This window comes from Rhinolophus hipposideros, assembly GCF_964194185.1.
Source record: "Rhinolophus hipposideros genome assembly, chromosome: 8".
In the NCBI taxonomy this organism is placed as follows: Eukaryota; Metazoa; Chordata; class Mammalia; order Chiroptera; family Rhinolophidae; genus Rhinolophus; species Rhinolophus hipposideros.
Window position 1 is genome coordinate 88,382,468 of NC_138054.1, and position 15,686 is coordinate 88,398,153.

The window sequence follows — 15,686 nt, forward strand, 5'->3', positions numbered from 1 at the left end:
AGCAGACATTTATAATTTTGATGAAGTTAAATTTATCCATTTTTTCCTTTTACGGGCTGTGCTCTTGTTCTAAGAAATCTTTGCCTAACCCACGGTCTTAAAGAATTTCTCGTATGCTATTTTTTTCTAGGAGTTTTCTAGTTTTAGATTTTACCTTTGAATGTTTGCCTAGCCACTTTTTATAATACTTTTCCATAATACCTTTCCACTTAAATCAGACTGGGTCCTGAGAACACAGGCTCATGTGAAAATGATGGTGTTGATGGTGGTTATGATGGTGGCATTGGAGTTAATTGTCTGGCTGGTGGGGACAGTGGGGCTAGTGGCCATGATTTGATGATAGTATTCATTGATGCTGGTGGTGGTATGGAAACAAGGGCGGTGTTTTTGATCAGTTTCTAAGTAAAATGATACTGTATGTCGTGTAAAATCCGTGGCAGCCCTGTCCACTCTTGGCAGTTACTGTTTGTCACCAACTTGTTTCTTCTCTTAAAGATCTGCACATATTGCAGGTTACAGCTTGTCAATCTCTCATAAAATGAGAGAGAAAAGTTGGGTGAACCTCAGTGCCACTCTCAGGAATGTATATGGACATACTTACAGAAGTTTTCAGAGGCTCATATAATGGTGTCCATTGCACCATTGTCTGTTGTAGAAAAGAAAGGAAAACAGCCTAAATTCTCCTATCGTTGATAGGAGAATTGCTAAAAAAACAATGGTATATCCATACTGTGGAACATTATGCAACTTTCAGATAGAATGAGATAGATCTTTATAGACTTCTACGGAAGAATAGCCATGATATATTACTAAATGCAAAAAACAAATTACACCAACATATACGATCCCATTTTTTAAAAGTATGTACAGATGTATGTTTGTACATGCAAGTAAAGTGTCTGGAACCACATACAAGAAACTATTAACAGTGGTACCTCCAGAAGAGGCTTTTCACTTAACATGCTTCTGATCTGTTTGAATTCATTGCCTTGAGCAATTACTACTTTAATTTAAAAAAAATAAAACATACACACACTCACACATGTAAGATGAGGTGGGGTGAGATTATTCTCTTTATTTCAGGAATACGGGAATGGAGGCATGGGGTGGGGGGTTTGTCCTGACTTGCCCAAGTGGGTGGCCCAGGGAGCCAGAGGGGGGAACTGGCTAGACAGGAGGCCTGTCTGGTTTTATAGCTGCTGCCCCACCCCTCCTCCCTTGGAAGCCAGGAGTCCTGGGCATGAGGGGTTTTAGACCTTGGCATGAGTGGTTTTGAAGGTCCCCAGGTGATTCTAGGGTGCAGGGTTGAGAACACTGCGTGGGAGGTTGAGCTGTGGCAGGCATGCAGGATAGGGGCTCCTTGGGGCTGGCCTGGATGTCATTCTACTTGCTGTGTCCTGTCATCGGGGGCAAATTATTTGCCCCCCCTGAGCCACAGCTTCTGCGTCTGTAAAATGGGGGTACAAAATTGCCCACCTTCCAGGGTTGTTAGGGTGAAGTGGGATAAACCAGGACATCTCATGTCAGCTCTGTTTTTGTCACTGTTCGGCAGAATCTTCAAGCATGTTCAGTGGAGCACAGAAGGGTTAATTGCAGAGAGTCTGAAGGCAAACCCACCACGAGGTATCCTCTCTGAGCCTTGCTTTCATATTAGCAAAACGTAGTAATAATAATAATAATAATAATAATAATAATAATAATAATAATACCCACCTCGGGATGTGACTACCTCCCACAGGTGTTCTTGCCCACCTGGAGGCCATGCATCCCAAGCAGACACGGCTCCATGACATACACCAAGAGACAGAAGGGAAGGGTACTTTATGGAAGATTTCTTAGGGAATCGAGGAAGAAGGGATTTACGCCATGCTCCCAACAGCACAAACTTCTCCAAACTGTCCACTGGGAATCTGTTTCCTTGCCCCAGGTTCCTCTGCCCTGCTGGTGTCCCCTTCTTTCCTCATCTTCACCGCCTCTGGAAACCCGTTCTAAAGAGCAATTCTGCAAAGCTACACCTCATCCACCGCCCTCAGCAAAACAAGGGCTACCTGCCTTGCACTGTTCAGAGCGCCTTACGCAGAGCGTCTCATTCCAAATTCGCAGTGATCCTAGGAGGTGGATCTATTACTATGCCCATTTTACAGATGAGAAACTGAGGCAGCATTGTGTTAACTGTCCGGAGGTCATAGGGCTTGTAAGTGTGGCATCACCTTTCTAATCCAGGCTCTGCGCCTGTCCCCTTAACCTCTTAGACGCCTCGTGCGTTGTTCCTCTGGGCTAATGGGAGGGGTCTCACTCGGTCCATGCAGGTATAGATTGAAGGGTAATTAGAGCTCATTTTGCACAGTGCATACATTTCACAAATATTTATTGAGCACCTACTATGTGCCAGAAGCCAGGGACATGGGGATGGGCAAATAAGATGTGACCCCTTTCATCATAGAAACAGTCCATTAAATTGTTTGAAAAGAAAAGAAAAAACCCCTCCCAAACCAAGAGGGGTACAGGCATTGTTTCCCGACCCTCGGAGCCTTGCTGGGGCTGCTTGCTGGGGCTGCGGTCTGCAGCCCAACCTCGCCCTTCCCCAAGTTCATCCACAGAGTCAAGGAGAGATAAGCCCCTTCCTCCCGCTGACCCTGAACTCATCGGAGTTGGCATCTGGCCACAGAGGAGCATAGTGGAGTCGTTGGGGGGCAGTAGGATCTTTGCCCACTGGTGAGCTGTAGCCCCAGCCCAAACCTCAGCGACTTCTCAGCCAGGATCTGGGCACCCCCCTCCCCATGACTTCCTCCCTGCTTCTCTCCCCCCAAATGCTGGTAATTGGTAGACAAAGGAGTTTCAGACAGTTGGGGACCTGTGTCCTTTGAGTCCCTGAAAACATGTTATTATTAATTAAAGACTTTGGCTTTGGTGGGGCCCGGGCCTGCCTTTTTCTGGCTGGGCCTCAGACATGTCTCTCCTGTAGTCTCTTCTTGCTAAATTTTTCAGTGTTTTTAACATCAGACTGATGTTACGTATAATTACCAACTTTGCACCCAAATTATATTTGACATGGCTTGTGTGGGAAATTAGACCATTTCAGCGCCTACAAATTCACCTGGGGAAGCCAAGGCAGGCATGAGGGCGTGCTGAGGAGAATTAATTTAAATATTACATGTGCCCTCAGAAAATGCCAAAACTCTTTAAAGTGCCGAGAACAATTCTGTCTCCCACTCTCCTTGCCCCTCCAACTTACTGAATGCACTGAGGGTAGGGAGGCAGGGCCCTGTGTGCAGGAGGGCAGCCAGGGAGCCCTTTCCGCTGGGGCACTCCCTTCTCTCCCTCCTGCCTCTGACCCATCTGATTCTGTGCAAAGGAGAGGAGGCTCTCCACCCTCACCCCTGCCTTTGACGCAGTGGAGGGTGGGGGTAGGAAGATGGTGGTCAGAGCATCCAGAACCCATGACACTGGGGCTCCAAGGGCCACAGAAGTACCCTTTGGACCAGGCAGGCCCTCAGGGGATTTGCTTTGTCATTTCGAGTCAACAAATCTTGAATGCCTACTGTGTGCTAGCATTAGGGATCCCGAGAAGAATAAAACCCTTTCATCCGTCCATCCATCCATCCTTCCACCCGTCCATCCATAAATCCATTTTTAGCACCTATTACTGTGTTTCCCCGAAAATAAGACCTAGCCGGACAATCAGCTCTAATGTGTCTTTTGGAGCAAAAATTGATATGAGGCCCGGTCTTATTTTACTGTAAGACCAGGTATAATGTAATGTAATGTAATGGAATGGAATGTGATGTGATGTGATATGATATGATATGATATGATATGATATGATATGATATGATATGATATAACATAACATAACATAACATAACATAACATAACATAACATAACATAACATAACATAATACTGGGTCTTATATTACTTTTAGCTCCAAAAGATGTGTTACAGCTGATTGTCCAGCTAAGTCTTATTTTTGGGGAAACACGGTATGTAACAAACCCAGTGCTCTGCACTGGGAATATAAAAACTAAAAAGATGTTGTCATTTATTCGTTTGTCCCTTCAATCCGTCCTACCTGAGCAACTGCGGTGTGCCAGGCTCCATGCTGAATCACAGAGATGAAGCAGGCTGTACCAACCCTCAAAATCTTGGAGTGAAGTTGGGGAGACAGACTTCCAGGCAAATAATGTGTTTCTGGGTTTAGCAGAGCCTCAGTTGCTGCCTTGCTGATGGAGGCTGCCCAAGTAGAGGGAAGGGGACCCTGCTCGCTCCTGACACGGTTACCTAGACCTGTGAGTCTGATGGCAAGGCAGGGGCTCTCCAGCTGACAGGCCACCCCTGTCCCGACCCTAAGGTCAATGCCGACAGGAGATGTGAGGCCCAGACCGGCAGGGTCTGGGAGAGAAACTTCCTTGTTCTTGCCCTTCCTGCACACTGATCCCTGTCTTAGACTGCAGAGAGGACACCTGGTCCTTTTGTGAGGTTTAACACCTGCTGGGAGGCATCCCGAACCCACTTCAGAGGCAGGGGTGTAGAAGCAAGAGTGGGAGACACCCTGGCTGCAGCTGCCCCCTCTTATCTGTGCCTGGGAAGGTATAGTACCTGAGGGGAGGCAGCCAGAGTCAGGACTCTCAACCCAGAATAGAGGGGCGCTGGGGGGATACCCCCTCCCAGGCCACAGAGCCTTCCAAGGTGGGTGCAAGGAGGGAGGGACTGGGCAGCATCTGTGGTGGACCACCCAGGAGTTCCTAATCCAGGACTGGCAGCTGGGCCCCCAAGGTTTTCTATCTTCTTTTCTCTCTATTCCCTGGTATCCTTTCCTTCCCTCACGTAGGAGTAAGTCAGCCCCATTAGCTCTGAGGGCTCCAGGGAGCAGAGCAGGCTAGGCCACAGGCCTAGATGTGCCTGACGCTCAGATACCCTCTAGCCTCAGCCCACGTGACAGCCAAGCGACAGTGCTGTCCATCCATCCATCCTTCCGTTGACACGTGGATTGTGCCTGTGCCAGGTGCTGGGGACACCGCACTGAAAAAGACCCACAATGTCCTCGCCTTCTTGGGCTTACCTTCCACTGTGTTTCCCCGAAAAGAAGACCTAGCCGGACCATCAGCTCTATGCGTCTTTTGGAGCAAAAATTAATGTAAGACCCAGTCTTATTTTACTATAAGACCTGGTTTTTAATATAATTAATACAATGTAATATAATATAATACCCGGTATAATATAATATAATATAATATAATATAATATAATATAATATAATATAATACTCGGTCTTATATAATTCTTATGTAATATAAGACTGGGTCTTATATTAATTTTTGCTCCAAAAGACGCATTAGAGCTGATGGTCCGGCTAGGTCTTATTTTCGGGGAAGCACAGTAGTTTGGGGGAAAATAGGCAATAAACAAGTAAATGAAAAGCAGAAAGACAAAAAGTGATGGAGGGTCTAGTTTAGATTGATCCTGGAGGACTCCTCAGAGGTGGCAGTATTTAATATAAAAGGCCAGAAAGGACTTTCCAGACAGAGGGAACAACAGGAGTCCAGACTTTGCGGCACGAACGAATTTAGTGGCTAGAGGACTAGAGTGAAGGTAAGTGTACCTGCTTCCGAGTGCCCAAGAGGCAGTGTGTGGAGAAGAGGCACTAGAGGCGGATGGCCAGACCAAGGACGACAATCTGCTGGGTGGCAGATTGTCCTCAAGTAGGATGGACTGTGGTTGAGAGTGTTAGCACAGGAGAGACAAGATTTGGTCTGCATTTTGGAAGACTACACTTGACACTAGAGAATGGATTAGAGGCAAGGACAGGGCAGAGAGACCACCCCCAGGGCCTAGGGGTCCAGATGCCCAGGGGCTCCAGCTAGAGACTATCGAGCACTTGGAAAGCTGGGTCCAGTGGGAAGGGCACTGGGACTCTGGCACTCGGCCTTGGATTCGAGTGCTGACCACATCACTCACCACTTGTGTGACCTGGAGTCAGCAACTGTCCCTCTCTGAGCCTCAATGTCTTTAGCTGCCAAACAGGGACAAGAGCTGCCCAGCCTCCTTCCCGGGGGTGTGGTGAGGGTCAGGCTTGGGGCAGCACAAAGGGCCAGAGCTTTATAAACCATAAGGTGCTAAAGGAAAGGCTGGAAGGCGGCAGGTCCCTGAGCTTGGGGCTACTTTGGGGGACAGATTTTTCCTGTGAGGAGCCAATAAGGGGGTGACATTGTGGCTGAAATCATCATTGGGGGTCAACCCCCCACGCAGTCCTCTAAGCGTAGGGTCCTAGCGCGACTCTGATTCCCAGAGGCCGCCTGCACCCCTCCCCCACTCGCTGTCCCTCCAATCTTTTTTTTTCCTTGCATCTTCTTTTTAAAATAAAAATGCCGGCCGCTCGCGGCTTGCTGATGTTTATGCCTCAGTAATACATTATGTATTATTTTGTTTTAAGCACAGCTTTTGCATCCTGACAGTAACAATAAAATGTGACTATGGGATTGCTAATACAGACAGACTAATGTTTCCCTCGCCCGCCTCTTTTTTTTGCGTCCTAAGCACTTTTGAAAAGGCTCCTTTTATATTCCTAATAAAATTATAGCAAAATACATCGATTTACTGGAAAAGAGTTTAGGGTCGGGGTTGAGTTTTTTTCTCCCCCTCCCCCTGTGTGGGCTTCTTCTTTTCCCCCCCAAAGGCTGATGAATATTCTGAATCAAAGCTTCTAAGTGCTGGTTGACCCTCGACCCCAGGTTGCATCTACCACTGTTGGCGGCTGCTCACCTGGCCCCCCGCCAGCTTCAGGACTGGTGAGAGCATGTGCTGACCGTGGGTGTTGGGAAATTGGGGTGTATCTGTGTCAGTCTGTCTGTGTATTGGGGTTTGTGGGGCTGCGTGTAAACATGATTGTGGTCTGACTATGTGTTCGAGGGTGAGTGCTAGAATGCATGCTAGGGGACACCTGCCCTTAGGTGTGAATGTGTGTGGGAGAGCTGGGGTGTTGCATGTGTTGAGGTATGTGTGTCTGTGTGTCAGGTATGGAGTGCCGGGCCACGGGGGGTTTGTGGGTTTATGAATGTGGGGGGCAGGAATCTATTTGGAGGATGCTGGGGTCACTGACAGTCAGGGTCTGTTTTGTGTGACAGTGTGGGGTGGGCTGAGGGGGGTCAACTTACATCAGGGACAGTAACTATAGTTGGTTCTTTCCCTATGGGCCATGGGTGTTGCCCATTTCCCAAACGACCACATCTCCAGGAGTTACTTTCCATCTGAAAAGGGGTCTCACCCTAGGCAGCCACTGATCCCTAATCATGCTGTGTGTGTGTGTGTGTGTGTGTGTGTGTGTGTGTGTGTGTGTGTGTGTGTACACAGGGTTCTATGAGGCCCAGGTGTACATGAATGAGGCATGGCAAGGTGGTTCTATATGTATGCGGACCACCACAAGCTAGTGGGGCTGTGCCAGGCTGGGGGTTGCTAGCAGGCAGGCAGACATCAGGTCTGTGGAAGGGGTGAGAGGGATAGACGTCCAGCTGCAGGTGGCCTCCTGGGCAGGAGTGGCATGGGGGCAGCAGACAGGGGAGGGTTCCAGGCCACACGAAGGAGAAGCTGTGGATGGAGAGAAGGAAAGGGGCCCAGGGAAGGGGAGGACCTGCATACACATCATCTTTGCAAACATCAGAGCCAAGGTCTAGGCCACTGGTCCTGGTGGGCAGAGCAGGAGGAGGGGCTTAAACTTTCTGCCCTGGGATTGCATCAGGTGGCAGGACCCAGAGTGTGGGGGGCAAAGGCTTTTCTTCTAGCAGCTTTTGCCTTGGTTTCCTGGGGCCAGATCCAACCAGCTTTCATTCTGCCCCCATAATCAAAAGTCTAGGAAATAAAGAGACCCCTCAGTCAGAGTACCAGATCCCCTGGGAGACACACACACACACACACACACACACACACACACACACACACACCCCAGGAGTGGAGCCCAGGGGAGGACCCCATAAAGAGCCTTGGGTCCCCTGCACCCCAGCCGAGGCTGAGCTGAGTGCTCGCGGCCCCGCCTGCCATTCCAGCTAAGCCTCCCTTCTTCCCCCACCCTCCCCGACCGCCCTCTCAGGAGTGTATGTGGATTTGCACAATTCAGAAACAGGGAAGAAAAAAAAAAAGGAATTGGGTTTTGTATACTAAGCACTTTTGAGGGCAATCTGGGGCCCCTAATCCAGAGGTTTATAACCTTCCCAGCTAATGCTCCCTGACACTGTGTTTTGATATCATTACTACATTATACTCACAATTTTTGAGTGAAAAAATACAGTACTTAGAAAGTCGAAATTCATAAATAAATTCATGTCAAACCGCACTTAATATTGATTTTGTTAGTGTTCAGATTCAATAATAAGGTACTGCGTGCATGAATATTTAAATATAATCATCATTTCTGCATCTCCTAATGGCCTCTGCTCCTCTACACTCAATTTAAACACAATTTAAAAACTATAATGTATTGAAAAATACTAGGATTTAGCAATAAATCATCATCGGGAGATTCCAGGCCTCTTATAGGGTGGCTCAATATGGGTTTCTCCGGGGACTGTACAATTAGATTCATGTTTTTAAACTTCTCAATTATCCATATACCATAATTTTATGTGAAAGTTTGTTTCGCTGCCCCCCCCCCCCGCTGGCCGCCGCACCCCCCTTCACTCCCCCCCCCCAGCCTCTCTGTAGGAAGCGGTAGAATATCGCTTAAGTGTTCTCTTAGCCAGAGTGGAGTGGGGTCAAAGGTGGCCGTCCTCAAACTGAATTAGAGGCCAGGCCTGCCAGAGGCAGCCGGCGCTGAGTCACTTAATCACATTATTTGGGAAAAATATAGGGGGGAAAGAGATAAAATGACTTAAAATGAACTTGCCAAGGAGGAAGCGGAGTTTCTTAGATTTATTTAAAAAGCAATCCTTGGCCTGATGAAATAGACGCAGGGCTGCGGCAGGATGTGGTAAGAGCCAGGCAGGGGCTGGAGGGGTGGGGATCGTGCTGTGGGAGCAGAGGGGCTTCCAGCCTGGTCCCTGGGCCCCAGACCTTCATGAGGAGCCCCTGGGGGTGTGGAAGGCCCTAGGGTGAGGATAAAGGGGGTGCCCTTGGGATCTGGGGTTAGCTGCCGGAGCCAGCTCATCTGGGAGCCTGAAGGCAGGCTGGAGCAGTCTGCTGGGAGGACAGGGCGTAGCAGGGTCCCCGGGGCATCTGGGGCTTTGCACGGTGCCCTGATGGCGGCAGGCGGCAGCTGGTGCTGACAGATGGCCATAGAAGTGGCACAGCAGCTTTGATTGATGACAGGAGTGGATAGGACCCAGGGACCTGGAGGGATGGTGCCCACTGGCTCAGAGCACTGAACCGCACACTCAGTTTATAGAATGGATCATATCATTTATTCCACTTATCAAGCGCCTACTGTGTGCCTGGCACTTTACATCCACTCATGTGAGCTCCACTACCACTGCTCTGTGTAAAGCATGGTCATGCCCATTTTATAGAGGAGAAAGCTGGAGTTCCGAGTGGCAAAGCACTCAATCCAAGGTCACACAGCTGGGACAACAGCAGGATCTGAACCCGGAGAGTTCCCTCAGAACCAATGTCCCGCTTGCATGACTTCACGCTTCCCTCGGAAGGTGCGGTTGGTGGGCGGGCACAACATTAGCCCTGACCTTTGGCCTCGGGCCCGTTCCAGAGTTGTGCTGCAGCTGTTCACATCCCAGGGAGGCAGGAGCAACAGCTGCTCATATGGGAAAGGGACACACCTGGATTCTGGACACCTGTCTGGTTGCTAAACTCAGGGCCAGGGGAGGGTCGCATGGGTGGGTCCAGCTGACCTCTGATCTTGTTGCCAAGGAGAAAACCCCAAATTGGACTAACGGTGAGGGGTGCCCTAGGATAGTGTTATCCCTGGGGCCACCCCTGGAAAGATGGGCAGGCAGCTGATGGGAGTGGACCCCTGGCATCCTAGGTGAGGCTTTCCACCCTGGACAAAAATGCTAGGACAGGAGCTTGAACTGGGGAGAGAAGGGCCACAAGAGGGGTGGTACCCTGCTGCGTCAGAGCCCACAAAGGTTTCACTGTCACTAGGCTCCATGTCGTCACAGGGATGTCGTCAGGTACACGGGCTCTAGTCCCAATCTACCTCTCAGCCTTTGAGTCTGATTTCATATCTGTGAAATGGGGAGAAAGATAGCACCTACCTTGGTGGATTATCACGGAGAGGAAATAACGCATAGGAAATGCCACTTAGCATGGTGCCTGGCCAGAGAAGCTGCTACTGCAATGGCATATCTGGGGTCAGAATGGGCTCCAGACCCCCAGTGAGTGCTTTTTTACCCCTTCTGGTCGGCATTGCCCTGTCCCTTTGGGTGGGTTTGGGATAGTGGGGCCGGATGCCACGAAACCTGGCTTCTGATTGGGTGACAATCAGGTTCCCACCCCCATCAGCTGGCTTTACCACCCATAAGGCGATGTCAGCAGGTTGTCTATTCCCAGAGTCAGGGCACAGGAGAAGGAGGGAGGTCAGGAGAGGGGGTATCAAGGGCCCGAGTTACTGGCTCCTTGGCTCAACCTCTCCAGCAGCTCGAAGCTTCCATGGTCTCCTGCAGAGGCCATTTACTCGTTCATTCATTCATTCATTCATTCATTCACTCTTTCAGTAAGTTTGAGAATCTAGGAACTGTTCTACGAACAAGAATACATCAGTGAATAAAGCACCACTCACAGCGAAAGACAGAGCCTCTGCCTTGGTTTCCTCATCTGTGACAAGGGATTGGCACTGCCGGTTTCACCTACTTTTGGCTAAATTGTATGAAATCACAGAGGTGAGAGGCCACAGGAGAAAAGCTGCTGCCAGGTAAGCTATTGTTCTTTTTACAATGAATGGGCCTCAGAATACGTCCTAGATAGAATTTTTTTTTTTTTTCTTGTCTGCGGCTCTGCTAAGCTGGGGCTCCCAGATGGTAAGGGCAGGAGCAGGGGTAAAACAGAATAAAATGCGGGCAACTTTGGGAAAGAGCCATTATGGGCTCTTGAGTCAGAGTAGGTCATCAAGGAGGCCTACCCAAGCTTCTCTGTTCCAAAAGCCCTGGGGAACACGGGCTTTTGGGGAAGCAGAGGGGTGGGGACATGTAGGAGGGGCCCTAGATGAGACCTCCAGCTAATTTCTGCACCTCCATCCCCGATACTCCTGACCTGGTTGTGAGCCTGGGTTTGGGGTGAGATGGGAAGGAAAGAACTCCCTTTGCTGCCATCAATGTTAACATCTAGCAGAAGGCACAGCCCGGAGCCCTGGACCTGTGGGATTCCCCTCTTTTGGACAGGAAGGGAGTTGCTAGGGAGAGAGAGGGCAAAGCATCAGCAGTGTGTGCGTGGATGGCAGCTCTGGACCCTGGAGTAGCCCCTGGTCCCTACACTAGGATAAAGTAGGGAGGGCTGGGCCTCCAGGGGATTCTTCTTCCTCCCCGCTTCAACCGGTCTCCTCCAAAAGTCTCCCAGACCTTCCCCCTCAGGAAGGCCCCTGAGCCTGCAGACCCTTGGATCACTCTCCAAGCCACCTCTAGCCAACACACTTTTTCAACCTACCCTCTTCCTGCAAACCTCAGTTTGCTCTTCTGGTGAGTGGAGCTGCTGGAGCAGAGTCCCTCTGGCGGGCTTGTTGGGAGAACCCCATGGGACAAGGCACATGAAGGGCGTGGTGAACAGGAAAGGCTGTGGTGGACCCCTGAGAGCCCCGAGGAGGAGAGGAGAGTTCCAAGGCCGCTGGTAGGCTGCTGAGGGTGGACTCTGGCTATGCCTTGGTCCTCAGGCCAGCGAGAGTCTGGGTGCTTCCCTCAGCCCTGTCACTCTGCATCCAAGGCCTGTTTTTTTCTGGAAAACAAGCGACATTCATCACGAGTGACAGCCAGGCCCTAATGCAATCTCGGCTGGAGCCATGAATTGCAAATGTGCTGCAGTGAGGAGGCTGCTCCATTAGGTCCCCAGGGAGGTCACACACCCTGGGCCCCAGGGGCGCTGGTCAGCAAGGGGACACCTTGCAGACCCACCCACCGGCAGGGCCCCAGTCTCCCTGAAGCCACCTTGGGTCCTTAGATAGGGTGGGCGCAAGGACAAAGCTCCAGAGTGGGTGGAAGTGGGGCCAGTTCTTGGTGACTCAGGATCTGCTTTTGTCCCTCTGTTGAGATTCACAGGGAAAAAATAAAACACCCAGGCAATTAAGTGGAGCATGTCAGGTGAGTGGGGCAGGGCGGGTGGGGCACCTGCCTGGCAATCAGGAGAACCTCCCGGGGCCAGGAGCACTCATGTGACTGGGGGAGTCCTGCGCATGCCACCCTGGGGGGGCCTGGGCTCTGCCCCTTGCCCCAGACTGTACCCAGCCCTCCCTCCCCATCTGGCCTCCTTCCAGCGGCCCACACATGAGCCCTCATCCTCCAAAAGTGAGCTGACTTCCACTCCCTTCCAGGGAGGTGCCACCCCCGCACGTGTGTGCCCCGCACTCTGGCTCCGCACATACACTTCTGTTGTAACAGCTCTCTACTCACACATGTGTGCCCAGGACACATGTGTGTATCCCGCTCACTGCCAGCCCAATACTGAGTCAGAGCTCACCGGCTGCCTCTGGCACACGGTGTAGACGGGTGGGTTTGTTTTTCCCCTGTGTGTTTTAGGTTCAGAAAAAAAAAAAATCCCCAAATGAGCTGCCCCGGGGCACTTTTCCCTTCATTTTTTTCTGCCCAGGTGTCTCTAAAGGGAACTTCATTGTCTGTTTCAAATTCATTTGCACTTAACTCATCTAAAAGTTTTGTAAGAGCTGTTTGATGTACAAGCAGCCTCTGAGCCCCCCACCGCCCCCACCCCTGTAATAAGCCCTTTAACCCTTAGAGACCCAGAGCTGCCTTTGGGCCTGAGTCAAAGGTCTGATGCCTCCTACCCTCCTAGGCAGGGGAACAAGAGCTCAGGATGGAATGGGCTGAGCGAGTGGCATGGGGAGAGAAAGGCTCTCCTCTGGGCATCTCTCAGCACCCCTTATCCAATGGCTCCAGCCCCTGCTGGGTGCAGGGCCCAGCTGTTGGGGTTTTGAGCCTCCCCCACTAATTAATGGGTGCCTGTGAGGGCTGACCCAATCAGGCACCCAAATTAATCTCAATTACAGCGATTTGGTAACTGCAGCGCTAGCCAGCCCGACTGAGCCGGCCGACTGAGCTGGGATTTCATCACCCGAGAATGGGGAGCTGGGACAGCTCAGCCCTGATGTTATCAGCGGGGGTGGAGTGGGGGGGCTGGGTGGGGCTCAGGGGCCCCAGGCAGCCCAGCCTTTATCAGCACCATCAAATTAGTTCACACCAGCTAATATTCACATTGGCATCTTGGCCTGCCCCTCCATCCCCCCTCCCCCCACTCTGAGGAAGGTGGAGGAGGTTCCTGGTGGATCTTTGGCTGCCCTACTCTTCCCATCTCAGCCTCCCTAGGGTCCATCAGCGTCAGCTCGAAGCCTGGAGAGGAGGCTGGTGAGCCAAGCTGGGCCCAGAGGTGTGTGGCTCTGGACTCCAAGCTGGGCAAAGGTCCAGGTGCTAGAACCCTGGGTCCAGCTGGGTCGCCTCCCTGTGGGCACAGAGGTGCTGGGAGGCAGACGTGGGCTGATGACTCCTACATGCTGGCAGCTCCCTGCAGTTTCCAAAGGCCTTTCCCACCCAGTAGCACTGGTTTGCTCCCTGCAACTTCCCACTGGGGAGGGCAGGGCAGGGCAGGGATTAACTCCATTTTACAGAGGGGGAAGTAGAGGCCCAGGGAGGAGACAGCTTGCTCAGCGAACCAGCACAGAAGCCCGAGTTCTACCCAGGCTGCAGGACTCCTAGTCTAGTGTTCTTCTCATGAGAATACATCTCTGGGGAGATTGTCCTCCTCCCTCCCACTTCAGCACCCCCCACCTTCCATCACCCCTCCCCCCTCCACACCCACTCTGGCCTCCTCCCTGAGCCTCCTGCTACCCCAACCCACTGCTGTTTACTCATTTGTTCTGGGCCTCAGTTTTCTCATCTGGAAAATGGGGGTGAAAATAATAATACGTGCTTGCTCCCCTGCCCACCTCCCCAGGGTATTTTTACCTGCCAAAGCTTCGTGCAAATGTAAGGCATTAACTGTTATCTTTATCACTAGTCGTGGTGGGAGTGGAGGGTGCTTCAGAGCCGGCAGTTCCTCATCTGTTCCCCAACCATGGAGCATTTCCCTGTGACAACAGGGAAGCAGGGGAGGGCATCTGCCCTGAGGCGGGGAGATGGCTCTCTAATGGGGAATCCAGGCGGCAGAGGCCAACCCAGAAGCTGCCCGGAGCTCTTCCGCTGTCACCCAGCCCACCCCACACCCACAGCCGAGAGTCCCGCATCATAACACTTGGGCTCCCAGAGGACTGAGAAGGCTCTCAGGTCACCTCCCGGTCTGCCAGGGTGTGGGGAGGGCTCCTGAACTCATGAATGAATGAATCAGGCCCAACTTCCCACTCAGGAGATACTTAACACGGCTTAAGGCAGTCACACTCACCCTCCTCCTCACTTTGGGGAGGGGGGGCTGTACTGCACCCAGCTATGTCTACCGCACCTTGGGCAGTACCCCGGGGTAACTCCCACCCATTCCACCCCCTGGCTCAGGGTCCGGTTTGGCCAGCAGGGAAGGGGCTCAGAGATTGGGACGGGGTCCATTGGGAATACTGCGGCCGGTGCCCCACCAGTGCCCACAGGTCCCGTTCACCACCCCCACTGGACTCCCACCCTGCAAGGGAGCAGGCGCCCTGTGAGTCCTCCTGCTCGCCCCCCACTTCCCGCAAACGTAGTGGCAGGATGATTGATTTTGCGGGAAGAGCGCGGCCACGAGGGGAGGGGGTGAGGGGCGGTGGGGGGGAAGCCAGGGCGCCAGGGGCCCTCACTCCATTTGCTTGTGGCTCTGAGTCAAAGCTAGGTCCCTCTGGGTAGTGCGTGAGGTGTTCCCCGGCTCCTCAGCCTGGTCATGGGGGGAGAAGGAGGCCCTTTGGGGCTCCACAGCCAGTCCAGGGCCCTGGGGGTACCCAGCAGCATTGGGGGGCCTCTGAACCCTCAGTCTCCTGGTCAGCCCCTTAGAGGAAGTGGCTGGCTTGGCTCAGGGATCACGTTCCCCCAGGGAAGGTGAGTGTGCTGCGAGTGAGCGGTGGTCCCCTCAGCCCTCCATTGCTTGGTCTGAATTTTGTGGGGCTCCCTGGTCTGAGCATGGACAAATGAGAGGATGAGACCCCTCCCAGACTCCGGCTTGGCTGGGACTCTGAGCCTACGGGCCAGGCCCAGCGGCCCTCAGAGCTCACCAGGGGCCTTCTGGGAAAGGAAGAAACTGAGCCACTTGAGAGCCATGGGTATGTGTGCCCAAAGACCCACAAATCCACACACTCTTCCAGGGTTGGTGCTTACACTCACACTTACACATTCATACACTAGACCTCCGCGAACGTCCACATGCTTCTTACTCACATGTACTCCCCTTTCCTTGTATGGATGGACACACACACACACACACCAGGATTCGAAAGGACAGAGTCAGGTGTCCTCAAGGCATCACACCCACAAAAATGAGTACTTTACACTGGTGGGCACTGTTGCAGGGATGCACTCAGACAAATCCCAAGGCCCCAAGGAAACACACCGCAGGAATGACTGCCCCGCCCCAGACAAG